Raw genomic sequence first — 16,209 nt, 5'->3', positions numbered from 1 at the left:
AGCCTTCCTTCAGTCTATTTTTGGACGATAGCTGTCATTTATAACTCTGCAGGTTTGTGAATTACAGTGCCCCTGAGCTCCTTTCTTCAACTCGCTTTCTTTTGAGCTGGCCGCAACACCGCAGGATGGCTTCAAGCCCTAATCTGGTTCCGGTACGGCACGCTGAGCCTTTGGTTATTTCCTCTTCCTGGTGGGAAATGAGAGTTAAATTTGCCCGTCCAGACACCTCCAGCTAGCCTCTCATTGGTTCTCGCTATTCCTGTTCATCTTCCGCAGAAATTGCAAACTGGGCCAAACAGGAGGTTAAAGGCGCTGACTCTCCAAGTGGGGAGAGTGTTAGTAAAGCGTCTGGAATGTTGCACCCGAGTACCAGGGGAGGAAAACTGAGACATATTTGAACACGTCTCCCGTTCACATGGTTGATCATACTTGGGTTCCACATGCATGTTTTAGCTGAAGGAAGAATACCTTAAACCTGGAGAGTTGAGACCCGTGTAATGGGTACCATGCAATATGACTTCAAAGGGTCTTCATTTGCTCACCGAAACTCTCCAATCCTATCACTGCTGCGTTTATGCCCCTGTACACATGCTTGATTCTCTTTCGGAGACATAGCAATCCATAGGTTTTACGATACTTACTAGTCAGGTACATTCTTAGGCGTTTAATATGCGGTGTTGAGTCCATTTCGTTGAGCAAGGAGTAGCTCTTGTCTATTCCATATTTGACTTAAGGAACTTTATCTGTGCTCATTTCAATCTCTGGTTTTTTTTTTTTTTTTTTTTTTTTTTTTTTTAACATCTTTATTGGGGTATAATTACTTTACAATGGTGTGTTAGTTTCTGCTTTATAACAAAGTGAATCAGTTATACATATACATATGTTCCCATATCTCTTCCCTCTTGCGTCTCCCTCCCTCCCACCGTCCCTATCCCACCCCTCCAGGCTGTCACAGAGCACCGAGCCAATATCCCCGTGCCATGCGGCTGCTTCCCTCTAGCTATCTACCTTACTACGTTTGTTAGTGTGTATATGTCCATGACTCTCTCTCGCCCCGTCACAGCTCACCCTTCCCCCTCCCCATAACCTCAAGTCCGTGCTCTAGGAGGTCTGCGTCTTTATTCCTGCCTTACCCCTAGGTTCTTCATGACATTTTTTTTTCTTAAATTCCATATATATGTGTTAGCATACTGTATTTGTCTTTTTCTTTCTGACTTACTTCACTGTGTATGACAGACTCTAGGTCTATCCACCTCATTACAAATAGCTCAATTTCGTTTCTTTTTATGGCTGAGTAATATTCCATTGTATATATGTGCCACATCTTCTTTATCCATTCATCCGGTGATGGGCACTTAGGTTGTTTCCATCTCCGGGCTATTGTAAATAGAGCTGCGATGAACATTTTGGTACATGACTCTTTTTGAATTTCGGTTTTCTCAGGGTATATGCCCAGTAGTGGGATTGCTGGGTCATATGGTAGTTCTATTTGTAGTTTTTTAAGGAACCTCCATACTGTTCTCCATAGTGGCTGAACCAATTCACATTCCCACCAGCAGTGCAAGAGGGTTCCCTTTTCTCCACACCCTCTCCAGCATTTATTGTTTCTAGATTTATTGATGATGGCCATTCTGACTGGTGTGAGATGATATCTCATTGTAGTTTTGATTTGCATTTCTCTAATGATTAATGATGTTGAGCATTCTTTCATGTGTTTGTTGGCAGTCTGTATATCTTCTTTGGAGAAATGTCTATTTAGGTCTTCTGCCCATTTTTGGATTGGGTTGTTTGTTTTTTTGTTGTTGAGCTGCATGAGCTGCTTGTAAATTTTGGAGATTAATCCTTTGTCAGTTGCTTCATTTGCAAATATTTTCTCCCATTCTGAGGGTTGTCTTTTGGTCTTGTTTATGGTTTCCTTTGCTGTGCAAAAGCTTTGAAGTTTCATTAGGTCCCATTTGTTTATTTTTGTTTTTATTTCCATTACTCTAGGGGGTGGGTCAGAAAGAATCTTGCTGTGATTTATGTCATAGAGTGTTCTGCCTATGTTTTCCTCTAATAGTTTGATAGTTTCTGGCCTTATATTTAGGTCTTTAATCCATTTTGAGCTTATTTTTGTGTATGGTGTTAGGGAGTGTTCTAATTTCATTCTTTTACATGTACCTGTCCAGTTTTCCCAGCACCATTTATTGAAGAGGCTGTCCTTTTTCCACTGTACACTCCTGCCACCTTTATCAAAGATAAGGTGTCCATATGTGCATGGGTTTATCTCTGGGCTTTCTATCCTGTTCCATTGATCTATCTTTCTGTTTTTGTGCCAGTACCATACTGTCTTGATAACTGTAGCTTTGTAGTATAGTCTGAAGTCAGGGAGCCTGATTCCTCCAGTTCCTTTTTTTGTTCTCAAGATTGCTTTGGCTATTCGGGGTCTTTTGTGTTTCCATACAAATTGCGAAATTTTTTGTTCTAGTTCTGTGAAAAATGCCAGTGGTAGTTTGATAGGGATTGCATTGAATCTATAGATTGCTTTGGGTAGTAGAGTCATTTTCACAATGTTGATTCTTCCAATCCAAGAACATGGTATATGTCTCCATCTATTTGTATCATCTTTAATTTCTTTCATCAGTGTCTTATAGTTTTCTGCATACAGGTCTTTTGTCTCCTTAGGTAGGTTTATTCCTAGATATTTTATTCTTTTTGTTGCAATGGTAAATGGGAGTGTTTTCTTGATTTCACTTTCAGATTTTTCATCATTAGTATATAGGAATGCCAGAGATTTCTGTGCATTAATTTTGTATCCTGCTACTTTACCAAATTCATTGATTAGCTCTAGTAGTTTTCTGGTAGCATCTTTAGGATTCTCTATGTATAGGATCATGTCATCTGCAAACAGTGACAGCTTTACTTCTTCTTTTCCGATTTGTATTCCTTTTATTTCCTTCTCTTCTCTGATTGCTGTGGCTAAAACTTCCAAAACTATGTTGAATAAGAGTGGTGAGAGTGGGCACCCTTGTCTTGTTCCTGATCTTAGTGGAAATGCTTTCAGTTTTTCACCATTGAGGATGATGTTTGCTGTGGGCTTGTCGTATATGGCCTTTATTATGTTGAGGAAAGTTCCCTCTATGCCTACTTTCTGCAGGGTTTTTATCATAAATGGGTGTTGAATTTTGTCAAAAGCTTTCTCTGCATCTATTGAGATGATCATATGGTTTTTCTCCTTCAGTTTGTTAATATGGTTTATCACATTGATAGATTTGCGTATATTGAAGAATCCTTGCATTCCTGGAACAAACCCCACCTGATCATGGTGTATGATCCTTTTAATGTGCTGTTGGATTCTGTTTGCTAGTATTTTGTTGAGGATTTTTGCATCTATGTTCATCAGTGATATTGGTCTGTAGTTTTCTTTCTTTGTGACATCCTTGCCTGGTTTTGGTATCAAGGTGATGGTGGCCTCGTAGAATGAGTTTGGGAGTGTTCCTCCCTCTGCTATATTTTGAAAGAGTTTGAGAAGGATAGGTGTTAGCTCTTCTCTAAATGTTTGATAGAATTCGCCTGTGAAGCCATCTGGTCCTGGGCTTTTCTTTGTTGGAAGATTTTTAATCACAGTTTCAATTTCAGTGCTTGTGATTGGTCTGTTCATATTTTCTATTTCTTCCTGATTCAGTCTTGGCAGGTTGTGCATTTCTAAGAATTTGTCCATTTCTTCCAGATTGTCCATTTTATTGGCATAGAGTTGCTTGTAGTAATCTCTCATGATCTCTTTTATTTCTGCAGTGTCAGTTGTTACCTCTCCTTTTTCATTTCTAATTCTATTGATTTGAGTCTTCTCCCTTTTTTTCTTGATAAGTCTGGCTAGTGGTTTATCTATTTTGTTTATCTTCTCAAAGAACCAGCTTTTAGTTTCATTGATCTTTGCTATTGTTTCCTTCATTTCTTTTTCATTTATTTCTGATCTGATTTTTATGATTTCTTTCCTTCTGCTAGCTTTGGGGTTTTTTTGTTCTTCTTTCTCTAATTGCTTGAGGTGCAAGGTTAGGTTGTTTATTCGAGATGTTTCCTGCTTCTTAAGGTGGGCTTGTATTGCTATAAACTTCCCCCTTAGAACTGCTTTTGCTGCATCCCACAGGTTTTGGGTCGTTGTGTCTCCATTGTCATTTGTTTCTAGGTATTTTTTGATTTCCTCTTTGATTTCTTCAGTGATCACTTCATTATTAAGTAGTGTATTGTTTAGCCTCCATGTGTTTGTATTTTTTACAGATCTTTTCCTGTAATTGATATCTAGTCTCATGGCGTTGTGGTCAGAAAAGATACTTGATACAATTTCAATTTTCTTAAATTTGCCAAGGCTTGATTTGTGACCCAAGATATGATCTATCCTGGAGAATGTTCTGTGAGCACTTGAGAAAAATGTGTATTCTGTTGTTTTTGGATGGAGTGTCCTATAAATATCAATTAAGTCCATCTTGTTTAATGTATCATTTAAAGCTTGTGTTTCCTTATTTATTTTCATTTTGGATGATCTGTCCATGGGTGAAAGTGGGGTGTTTAAGTCCCCTACTATGAATGTGTTACTGTCAATTTCCCCTTTTATGGCTGTCAGTATTTGCCTTATGTATTGAGGTGCTCCTATGTTGGGTGCATAAATATTTACAATTGTTATATCTTCTTCTTGGATCGATCCCTTGATCATTATGTAGTGTCCTTCTTTGTCTCTTTTAATAGTCCTTATTTTAAAGTCTATTTTGTCTGATATGAGAATTGCTACTCCAGCTTTCTTTTGGTTTCCATTTGCATGGAATATCTTTTTCCATCCCCTTACTTTTAGTCTGTATGTGTCTCTAGGTCTGAAGTGGGTCTCTTGTAGACAGCATATGTAAGGGTCTTGTTTTTGTATCCATTCAGCTAATCTGTGTCTTTTGGTGGGAGCATTTAGTCCATTTACATTTAAGGTAATTATCGATATGTATGTTCCTATTCCCATTTTCTATATTGTTTTGGGTTCGTTATTATAGGTCTTTTCCTTCTCTTGTGTTTCTTGCCTAGAGAAGATCCTTTAGCATTTGTTGTAAAGCTGGTTTGGTGGTGCTGAACTCTCTCAGCTTTTGCTTGTCTGTAAAGGTTTTAATTTCTCCATCAAATCGGAATGAGATCCTTGCTGGGTAGAGTAGTCTTGGCTGCAGGTTTTTCTCCTTCATCACTTTCAGTATGTCCTGCCACTCCCTTCTGGCTTGTAGGGTTTCTGCTGAAAGATCAGCTGTTAACCTTATGGGGATTCCCTTATGTGTTATTTGTTGTTTTTCCCTTGCTGCTTTTAATATGCTTTCTTTGTATTTAATTTTTGACAGTTTGATTAATATGTGTCTTGGCGTATTTCTCCTTGTATTTATCCTGTATGGGACTCTCTGTGCTTCCTGGACTTGATTAACTATTTCCTTTCCCATATTAGGGAAGTTTTCAACTATAATCTCTTCAAATATTTTCTCAGTCCCTTTCTTTTTCTCTTCTTCTTCTGGAACCCCTATAATTCGAATGTTGGTGCGTTTAATGTTGTCCCAGAGGTCTCTGAGACTGTCCTCAGTTCTTTTCATTCTTTTTTCTTTATTCTGCTCTGCAGTAGTTATCTCCACTATTTTATCTTCCAGGTCACTTATCCGTTCTTCTGCCTCAGTTATTCTGCTATTGATCCCATCTAGAGTATTTTTAATTTCATTTATTGTGTTGTTCATCATTGCTTGTTTCATCTTTAGTTCTTCTAGGTCCTTGTTAACTGATTCTTGCATTTTGTCCATTCTATTGTCCATTCTATCTCCAAGATTTCGGATCAACCTTACTATCATTATTCTGAATTCTTTTTCAGGTAGACTGCCTATTTCCTCTTCATTTGTTAGGTCTGGTGCATTTTTATCTTGCTCCTTTATCTGCTGTGTGTTTTTCTGTTTTCTCATTTTGCTTATCTTACTGTGTTTGGGGTCTCCTTTTTGCAGGCTGCAGGTTCGTAGTTCCTCCTGTTTTTGATGTCTGTCTCCAGTGGCTAAGGTTGGTTCAGTGGGTTGTGTAGGCTTCCTGGTGGAGGGGACTAGTGCCTGTGTTGTGGTGGAAGAGGCTGGATCTTGTCTCTCTAGTGGGCAGGTTCACGTCTGGTGGTGTGTTTTGGGGTGTCTGTGGCCTTATTATGATTTTAGGCAGCCTCTCTGCTAATGGGTGGGGTTGTGTTCCTGTTTTGCTAGTTGTTTGGCACAGGTTGTCCAGCACTGTGGTTTGCTGGTCGTTGAGTGAAGCTGGGTGCTGGTGTTAAGATGGAGGTCTCTGGGAGATTTTCGCCGTTTGATATTATCTGGAGCTGGGAGGTCTCTTGTGAACCAGTGTCTTGAAGTTGGCTCTCCTACCTCAGAGGGAGAGCCCTGCCTCCTGGCTGGAGCACCAAGAGCCTTTCATCCACACGGCTCAGAATAAAAGGGAGAAAAAGTAGAGGGAATTAGTAGACGTATGAGGAAAGAAAGAAGGAAAGGAGGGAAGGAAGGAGGGAAGGAAGGAAGGAAGGAAGAAAGAAAGAAAGAAGCAAAGAAGGAAAGAAGGCAAGAAGGAACGAAAGGAGGGAGGGAGGGAGGGAGGAAGGAAGGAGGGAAAGAAGGAAAAACAAAAAGAAAGAAGATACAGTAAAAATAAAATAAAGTATAATAAAGTTATTGAATTAAAAAATTCTTAATTAGAAAAAAAAAAAAAAGGACGGATAGAACCTTAGGACAAATGTTGGAAGCAAAGCTGTACAGACAAAGTCTTACACAGAAGCGTACACATACACCCTCACAAAAAGAGGTAAAGGGGGAAAAATCATAAATCTTGCTGTCAGAGACCACCTCCTCAATTTGGGATGATTCGTTGTCTAAAGGAGGGAAGGAAGGAGGGAAGGAAGGAAGGAAGGAAGGAAGAAAGCAAGAAGCAAGGAAGGAAAGAAGGCAAGAAGGAACGAAAGGAGGGAGGGAGGAAGGAAGGAAGGAGGGAAAGAAGGGAAAACAGAAAGAAGATACAGTAAAAATAAAATAGAGTATAATAAAGTTATTGAATTAAAAAATTCTTAATTAGAAAAAAAAAAGGGACGGATAGAACCTTAGGACAAATGTTGGAAGCAAAGCTATACAGACAAAGTCTTACACAGAAGCGTACACATACACCCTCACAAAAAGAGGTAAAGGGGGAAAAATCATAAATCTTGCTGTCAGAGACCACCTCCTCAATTTGGGATGATTCGTTGTCTAAAGGAGGGAAGGAAGGAGGGAAGGAAGGAAGGAAGGAAGGAAGAAAGCAAGAAGCAAGGAAGGAAAGAAGGCAAGAAGGAACGAAAGGAGGGAGGGAGGAAGGAAGGAAGGAGGGAAAGAAGGGAAAACAGAAAGAAGATACAGTAAAAATAAAATAGAGTATAATAAAGTTATTGAATTAAAAAATTCTTAATTAGAAAAAAAAAGGGACGGATAGAACCTTAGGACAAATGTTGGAAGCAAAGCTATACAGACAAAGTCCTACACAGAAGCGTACACATACACCCTCACAAAAAGAGGTAAAGGGGGAAAAATCATAAATCTTGCTGTCAGAGACCACCTCCTCAATTTGGGATGATTCGTTGTCTAAAGGAGGGAAGGAAGGAAGGAAAGAAAGAAAGAAAGAAAGGACGAAGGTAAAGTATAATAACGTTCTTAAAATTAAAATTGATTATTAAGAAAAAAAATTTTAAGAAAAAACCATGGACGGATAGAACCTAGGACAAATGGTGGAAGCAAGACTATACAGACAAGATCTCACACAGAAGCATACACATACACATTCACAAAAAGAGGAATAGGGAGAAAAATCATAGATCTTGCTCCCAAAGTCCACCTCCTTAATTTGGGATGATTGGCTGTCTATTCATGTATTCCACAGATGCAGGGTACATCAAGTTGATTGTGGAGCTTTAATCCGCTGCTTCTGAGGCTGCTGGGAGAGATTTCCCCTTCTCTTCCCTGTTCCCACAGCTCCCAGGGGCTCAGCCTTGGATTTGGCCCTGCCTCTGCGTGTAGGTCGCTGGGGGGCGTCTGTTTTTTGCTCAGACAGGACGGGGTTAAAGGAGCCGCTGATTCGGGGGTTCTGGCGTACGGAGGCCGGCGGCGGGGAGGGAGGGGCACGGAATGCGGGGCGGGCCTGCGGCGGCAAAGTCCGGCGTGACTCTGCACCAGCCCGAGGCCCGCCGTGCGCTCTCCCGGGGAAGTCGTCTCCGGATCCCGGGAACCCGGCAGTGGCGGGCTGCACAGGCTCCGCGGAAGAGGGGAGTGGAGAGCGACCTGCGCTCGCACACAGGCCCCTTGGTGGCGGCAGCAGCAGCCCCAACGTCTCCCGCCCGCCTTGGGGTCCGCGCCTCCAGCCGCGGCTTGCGCCTGTCTCTGGAGTCAGCGCCCTCAGCCGCGGCTCGCGCCCGTCTCTGGGGTCCGCGCCCTCAGCCGCGGCTCGCGCCCGTCTCCGGGGTCCGCGCCCTCAGCCGCGGCTCGCGCCCGTCTCTGGGGTCCGCGCCCTCAGCCGCGGCTCGCGCCCGTCTCTGGGGTCCGCGTTTTCAGCCGCGGCTCGCGCCCGTCTCTGGGGTCCGCGCTTTCAGCCGCGGCTCGCGCCCGTCTCTGGGGTCCGCGCCTTCAGCCGCGGCTCGCGCCCGTCTCTGGGGTTTGCGCTTTTAGCCGCGGCTCGCGCCCGTCTCTGGAGTTCCTTTAAGCAGCGTTCTTAAACCCCTCTCCTCACGCACCAGGAAACAAAGAGGGAAGAAAAAGTCTCTTGCCTCTTCGGCAGGTGCAGGCTTTTCCCCGGACTCCCTCCCGGCTAGCTGTGGTGCACTAACCCCTTCAGGCTATGTTCAAGCCGCCAACCCCAGTCCTCTCCCTGCGCTCCGTCCAAAACCGAAACCCTAGCCTCAGAGCCTCAGCTCGCAGCCCCGCCCGTCCCGGCGGGGTGAGCAGACAAGCCTCTCGGGCTGGTGAGTGCCGGTCGGCACCGATCCTCTGTGCGGGAATCTCCCCGCTTTGCTCTCCGCACCCGTTGCTGTGCACTCCTCCGCGGCTTCGAAGCTCCCCCCTCCGCCTCCCGCAGTCTCCGCCCGCGAAGGGGCTTCCTAGTGTGTGGAAACTTTTCCTCCTTCACAGCTCCCTCCCACTGGTGCAGGTGCCGTCCCTATTCTTTTGTCTCTGTTTATTCTTTTTTCCTTTTGCCCTACCCAGGTACGTGGGGAGTTTCTTGCCTTTTGGGAGGTCTGAGGTCTTCTGCCAGCCTTCAGTAGGTGTTCTGCAGGAGTTGTTCCACGTGTAGATGTATTTCTGGTGTATCTGTGGAGAGGAAGGTGATCTCCGCGTCTTACTCTTCCGCCATCTTCCCCCGGAAACCCAATCTCTGGTTTTATGCAGCACCCCAACTCACCTTTACCCTTAAGCAAGCATAAGTTGGTTTTCTAAATTTGAGACCCTGTTCTGTTCTGTAATTCAGTTCCTGTGTAGCCAAGTTTACATTCCGTGTATTACTGATATCTTATGATGTTTCTTTTTCTGTGTGACTTATTTCAGTTAGAATCATCATACCTGAATCCACTCATTGTGATGCTAAGGGCCTGATGATATAGATTTCATTGCTGAGTGATATTGCTTTGTAAGTAAATACCACAACTTCTTTATCCATTTTTCACTTTCTGCGATGTTGAACTTGTACTGTAAACGAGGTTCTTGTAAACAGAGGCGTCCCAAACTTTGGGGTGGCTGTGTCTTTTTGATTTTAATTTCCCTAAGCTATAGGACCATAAGTGGCAGTGCCCTAGGCTCTGTTGCTTTGTTTTTTAGATGTTTCAGGAAACACCATACACTTCTCCCGAGTGTCTGTTGGCAATTTACATCCCGCCCATCAGCATAACAAGGGTCCCAGTTCTCCATGGCCTGTCCTGCCTTTCTGGATTTTACACTTTTTTCAGATGGCCCTTTTGACCGGGGGGAAGTGAGACTTCATTGTAGTGCAGATTTCCTTTGCAAGCTTGCTTGGTTGGCCAAAAAGGGCGTATGCGTTTTTTCCTGAATATATTCAGGAAAAAACGCATACGCCCTTTTTGGCCAAGTGCATCATTGTGGACGTTCTGCCTCTTTTCCTATGCTTTCAATGCAATTCCAGTCTACCTCCTGAAATCGGTTTCCTGCAATTCTGCCCCGCTTTCAAGTCCTCTTGGCAGCCTTACTTCAGTCTATTTTTGGACGATAGCTGTCATTTATAACTCTGCAGGTTTGTGAATTACAGTGCCCCTAAGCTCCTTTCTTCAACTCGCTTTCTTGTGACCTGGCCGCAACACCGCAGGATGGCTTCAGGCCCTAATCTGGTTCCGGCCCGGCATGCTGAGCCTTTGGTTAATTCCTCTTCCTGGTGGGAAATGAGAGTTAAATTTGCCCGTCCAGACACCTCCAGCTAGCCTCTCATTGGTTCTCGCTATTCCTGTTCATCTTCCGCAGAAATTGCAAACTGGGCCAAACAGGAGGTTAAAGGGACTGACTGTCCAAGTGGGGAGAGTGTAAGTAAAGCGTCTGGAATGTTGCACCCGAGTACCAGGGGAGGAAAACTGAGACATATTTGAACACTTCTCCCGATCACATGGTTGATCATACTCTAGGTTCCACATGCATGTTTTAGCTGAAGGAAGAATACCTTAAACCTGGGTAGTTGAAACCCGTGTAATGGGTACCATGCAATATGACTTCAAAGGGTCTTCATTTGCTCACCGAACCTCTCCAATCCTATCACTGCTGCGTTTATGCCCCTGTACACATGCTTGATTCTCTTTCGGAGACATAGCAATCCATAGGTTTTAAGATACTTACTAGTCAGGTACATTCTTAGGCGTTTAATATGGGGTGTTGAGTCCATTTCGTTGAGCAAGGAGTAGCTCTTGTCTATTCCATATTTGGCTTAAGGAACTTTATCTGTGCTCATTTCAATCTCTGGTTTTATGCAGCACCCCAACTCACCTTTACCCTTAAGCAAGCATAAGTTGGTTTTCTAAATTTGAGACCCTGTTCTGTTCTGTAATTCAGTTCCTGTGTAGCCAAGTTTACATTCCGTGTATTACTGATATCTTATGATGTTTCTTTTTCTGTGTGACTTATTTCAGTTAGAATCATCATACCTGAATCCACTCATTGTGCTGCTAAGGGCCTGATGACACAGATTTTATTGCTGAGTGATATTGCTTTGTAAGTAAATACCACAACTTCTTTATCCATTTTTCACTTTCCGTGATGTTGAACTTGTACTGTAAACGAGGTTCTTGTAAACAGAGCCGTTCCAAACTTTGGGGTGGCTGTGTCTTTTTGATTTTAATTTCCCTAAGCTATAGGACCATAAGTGGAAGTGCCCTAGGTTCTGTTGCTTTGTTTTTTAGATGTTTCAGGAAACACCATACACTTCTCCCGAGTGGTTGTTGGCAATTTACATCCCGCCCATCAGCATAACAAGGCTCCCAGTTCTCCATGGCCTGTCCTGCCTTTCTGGATTTTACACTTTTTTCAGATGGCCCTTTTGACCGGGGGATAGTGAGACTTCATTGTAGTTCAGATTTCCTTTGCAAGCTTGCTTGGTTGGCCAAAAAGGGCGTATGCATTTTTTCCTGAATATATTCAGGAAAAAACGCATACGCCCTTTTTGGCCAAGTGCATCATTGTGGACGTTCTGCCTCTTTTCCTATGCTTTCAATGCAATTCCAGTCTACCTCCTGAAATCGGTTTCCTGCAATTCTGCCCCGCTTTCAAGTCCTCTTGGCAGCCTTACTTCAGTATATTTTTGGACGATAGCTGTCATTTATAACTCTGCAGGTTTGTGCATTACAGTGCCCCTGAGCTCCTTTCTTCAACTCGCTTTCTTTTGAGCTGGCCGCAACACCGCAGGATGGCTTCAGGCCCTAATCTGGTTCCGGTACGGCACGCTGAGCCTTTGGTTAATTCCTCTTCCTGGTGGTAAATGAGAGTTAAATTTGCCCGTCCAGACACCTCCAGCTAGTCTCTCATTGGTTCTCGCTATTCCTGTTCATCTTCCGCAGAAATTGCAAACTGGGCCAAACAGGAGGTTAAAGGGACTGACTCTCCAAGTGGGGAGAGTGTTAGTAAAGCGTCTGGAATGTTGCACCCGAGTACCAGGGGAGGAAAACTGAGACATATTTGAACACGTCTCCCGATCACATGGTTGATCATACTCTAGGTTCCATATGCATGTTTTAGCTGAAGGAAGAATACCTTAAACCTGGGTAGTTGAAACCCGTGGAATGGGTACCATGCAATATGACTTCAAAGGGTCTTCATTTGCTCACCGAACCTCTCCAATCCTATCACTGCTGCGTTTATGCCCCTGTACACATGCTTGATTCCCTTTCGGAGACATAGCAATCCATAGGTTTTAAGATACTTACAAGTCAGGTACATTCTTAGGCGTTTAATATGTGGTGTTGAGTTCATTTCGTTGAGCAAGGAGTAGCTCTTGTCTATTCCATATTTGGCTTAAGGAACTTTATCTGTGCTCATTTCAATCTCTGGTTTTATGCAGCACCCCAACTCACCTTTACCCTTAAGCAAGCATAAGTTGTTTTTCTAAATTTGAGACACTGTTCTGTTCTGTAATTCAGTTCCTGAGTAGCCAAGTTTCCATTCCGTGTATTACTGATATCTTATGATGTTTCTTTTTCTGTGTGACTTATTTCAGTTAGAATCATCATACCTGAATCCACTCATTGTGCTGCTAAGGGCCTGATGACATAGATTTCATTGCTGAGTGATATTGCTTTGTAAGTGAATACCACAACTTCTTTATCCATTTTTCACTTTCTGCGATGTTGAACTTGTACTGTAAACGAGGTTCTTGTAAACAGAGGCGTCCCAAACTTTGGGGTGGCTGTGTCTTTTTCATTTTAATTTCCCTAAGCTATAGGACCATAAGTGGAAGTGCCCTAGGCTCTGTTGCTTTGTTTTTTAGATGTTTCAGGAAACACCATACACTTCTCCCAAGTGTCTGTTGGCAATTTACATCCCGCCCATCAGCATAACAAGGCTCCCAGTTCTCAATGGCCTGTTGCCTTTCTGGATTTTACACTTTTTTCAGATGGCCCTTTTGACCGGGGGGAAGTGATACTTCATTGTAGTGCAGATTTCCTTTGCAAGCTTGCTTGGTTGGCCAAAAAGGGCGTATGCGTTTTTCCTGAATATATTCAGGAAAAAACGCATACGCCCTTTTTGGCCAAGTGCATCATTGTGGACATTCTGCCTCTTTTCCTATGCTTTCAATGCAATTCCAGTCTACCTCCTGAAATCGGTTTCCTGCAATTCTGCCCCACTTTCAAGTCCTCTTGGCAGCCTTACTTCAGTCTATTTTTGGACGATAGCTGTCATTTATAACTCTGCAGGTTTGTGAATTACAGTGCTCCTGAGCTCCTTTCTTCAACTCGCTTTCTTGTGACCTGGCCGCAACACCGCAGGATGGCTTCAGGCCCTAATCTGGTTCTGGCCCGGCCTGCTGAGCCTTTGGTTAATTCCTCTTCCTGGTGGGAAATGAGAGTTAAATTTGCCCGTCCAGACACCTCCAGCTAGCCTCTCATTGGTTCTCGCTATTCCTGTTCATCTTCCGCAGAAATTGCAAACTGGGCCAAACAGGATGTTAAAGGGACTGACTCTCCAAGTGGGGAGAGTGTTAGTAAAGCGTCTGGAATGTTGCACCCGAGTACCAGGGGAGGAAAACTGAGACATATTTGAACACGTCTCCCGATCACATGGTTGATCATACTCTAGGTTCCACATGCATGTTTTAGCTGAAGGAAGAATAACTTAAACCTGGGTAGTTGTAACCCGTGGAATGGGTACCATGCAATATGACTTCAAAGGGTCTTCATTTGCTCACCGAACCTCTCCAATCCTATCACTGCTGCGTTTATGCCCCTGTACACATGCTTGATTCTCTTTCGGAGACATAGCAATCCATAGGTTTTAAGATACTTACTAGTCAGGTACATTCTTAGGCGTTTAATATGGGGTGTTGAGTCCATTTCGTTGAGCAAGGAGTAGCTCTTGTCTATTCCATATTTGGCTTAAGGAACTTTATCTGTGCTCATTTCAATCTCTGGTTTTATGCAGCACCCCAACTCACCTTTACCCTTAAGCAAGCATAAGTTGGTTTTCTAAATTTGAGACCCTGTTCTGTTCTGTAATTCAGTTCCTGTGTAGCCAAGTTTACATTCCGTGTATTACTGATATCTTATGATGTTTCTTTTTCTGTGTGACTTACTTCAGTTAGAATCATCATACCTGAATCCACTCATTGTGCTGCTAAGGGCCTGATGACACAGATTTCATTGCTGAGTGATATTGCTTTGTAAGTAAATACCACAACTTCTTTATCCATTTTTCACTTTCTGCGATGTTGAACTTGTACTGTAAACGAGGTTCTTGTAAACAGAGCCGTTCCAAACTTTGGGGTGGCTGTGTCTTTTTGATTTTAATTTCCCTAAGCTATAGGACCATAAGTGGAAGTGCCCTAGGCTCTGTTGCTTTGTTTTTTAGATGTTTCAGGAAACACCATACACTTCTCCCAAGTGTCTGTTGGCAATTTACATCCCGCCCATCAGCATAACAAGGCTCCCAGTTCTTAATGGCCTGTTGCCTTTCTGGATTTTACACTTTTTTCAGATGGCCCTTTTGACTGGGGGGAAGTGAGACTTCATTGTAGTGCAGGTTTCCTTTGCAAGCTTGCTTGGTTGGCCAAAAAGTGCGTATGCGTTTTTTCCTGAATATATTCAGGAAAAAACGCATACGCCGTTTTTGGCCAAGTGCATCATTGTGGACGTTCTGCCTCTTTTCCTATGCTTTCAATGCAATTCCAGTCTACCTCCTGAAATCGGTTTCCTGCAATTCTGCCCCGCTTTCAAGTCCTCTTGGCAGCCTTACTTCAGTCTATTTTTGGACGATAGCTGTCATTTATAACTCTGCAGGTTTGTGAATTACAGTGCCCCTGAGCTCCCTTCTTCAACTCGCTTTCTTGTGACCTGGCCGCAACAGCACAGGATGGCTTCAGGCCCTAATCTGGTTCCGGCCCGGCATGCTGAGCCTTTGGTTAATTCCTCTTCCTGGTGGGAAATGAGAGTTAAATTTGCCCGTCCAGACACCTCCAGCTAGCCTCTCATTGGTTCTCGCTATTCCTGTTCATCTTCCGCAGAAATTGCAAACTGGGCCAAACAGGAGGTTAAAGGGACTGACTCTCCAAGTGGGGAGAATGTTAGTAAAGCGTCTGGAATGTTGCACCCGAGTACCAGGTGAGGAAAACTGAGACATATTTGAACACGTCTCCCGATCACATGGTTGATCATACTTGGGTTCCACATGCATGTTTTAGCTGAAGGAAGAATACCTTAAACCTGGAGAGTTAAGACCCGTGTAATGGGTACCATGCAATATGACTTCAAAGGGTCTTCATTTGCTCACCGAACCTCTCCAATCCTATCACTGCTGCGTTTATGCCCCTGTATACATGCTTGATTCTCTTTCGGAGACATAGCAATCCATAGGTTTTAAGATACTTACTAGTCAGGTACATTCTTAGGCGTTTAATATGCGGTGTTGAGTCCATTTCGTTGAGCAAGGAGTAGCTCTTGTCTATTCCATATTTGACTTAAGGAACTTTATCTGTGCTCATTTCAATCTCTGGTTTTATGCAGCACCCCAACTCACCTTTACCCTTAAGCAAGCATAAGTTGGTTTTCTAAATTTGAGACCCTGTTCTGTTCTGTAATTCAGTTCCTGTGTAGCCAAGTTTACATTCCGTGTATTACTGATATCTTATGATGTTTCTTTTTCTGTGTGACTTATTTCAGTTAGAATCATCATACCTGAATCCACTCATTGTGCTGCTAAGGGCGTGATGACACAGATTTCATTGCTGAGTGATATTGCTTTGTAAGTAAATACCACAACTTCTTTATCCATTTTTCACTTTCTGCGATGTTGAACTTGTACTGTAAACGAGGTTCTTGTAAACAGAGCCATTCCAAACTTTGGGGTGGCTGTGTCTTTTTGATTTTAATTTTCCTAAGCTACAGGACCATAAGTGGAAGTGCCCTAGGTTCTGTTGCTTTGTTTTTTAGATGTTTCAGGAAACACCATACACTTCTCCTTAGTGGTTGTTGGCAATTTACAT

The 16,209-nt window shown here is 43.2% G+C and overlaps 1 long non-coding RNA gene across 3 annotated transcripts in view; it reads left to right on the top strand.

Moving 5' to 3' along the window:
- The window catches only part of LOC307181155, a 123,846-nt gene that overhangs the window by 19,603 nt on the left and 88,034 nt on the right, over window positions 1–16,209 (top strand). For all 3 annotated transcript variants that reach the window (XR_013826045.1, XR_013826046.1, XR_013826047.1), the window contains exon 2: window positions 11,153–11,234. This is a non-coding gene — a long non-coding RNA (uncharacterized lncRNA). The remainder of the gene's footprint in view (window positions 1–11,152; window positions 11,235–16,209) is intronic.

Source organism: Stenella coeruleoalba, assembly GCF_951394435.1.
Source record: "Stenella coeruleoalba genome assembly, contig: scaffold_291, whole genome shotgun sequence".
NCBI lineage: Eukaryota > Metazoa > Chordata > Mammalia > Artiodactyla > Delphinidae > Stenella > Stenella coeruleoalba.
The sequence above is the reverse complement of the archived record's forward strand: the minus strand, read 5'-3'. Positions and strand labels throughout refer to the sequence as shown.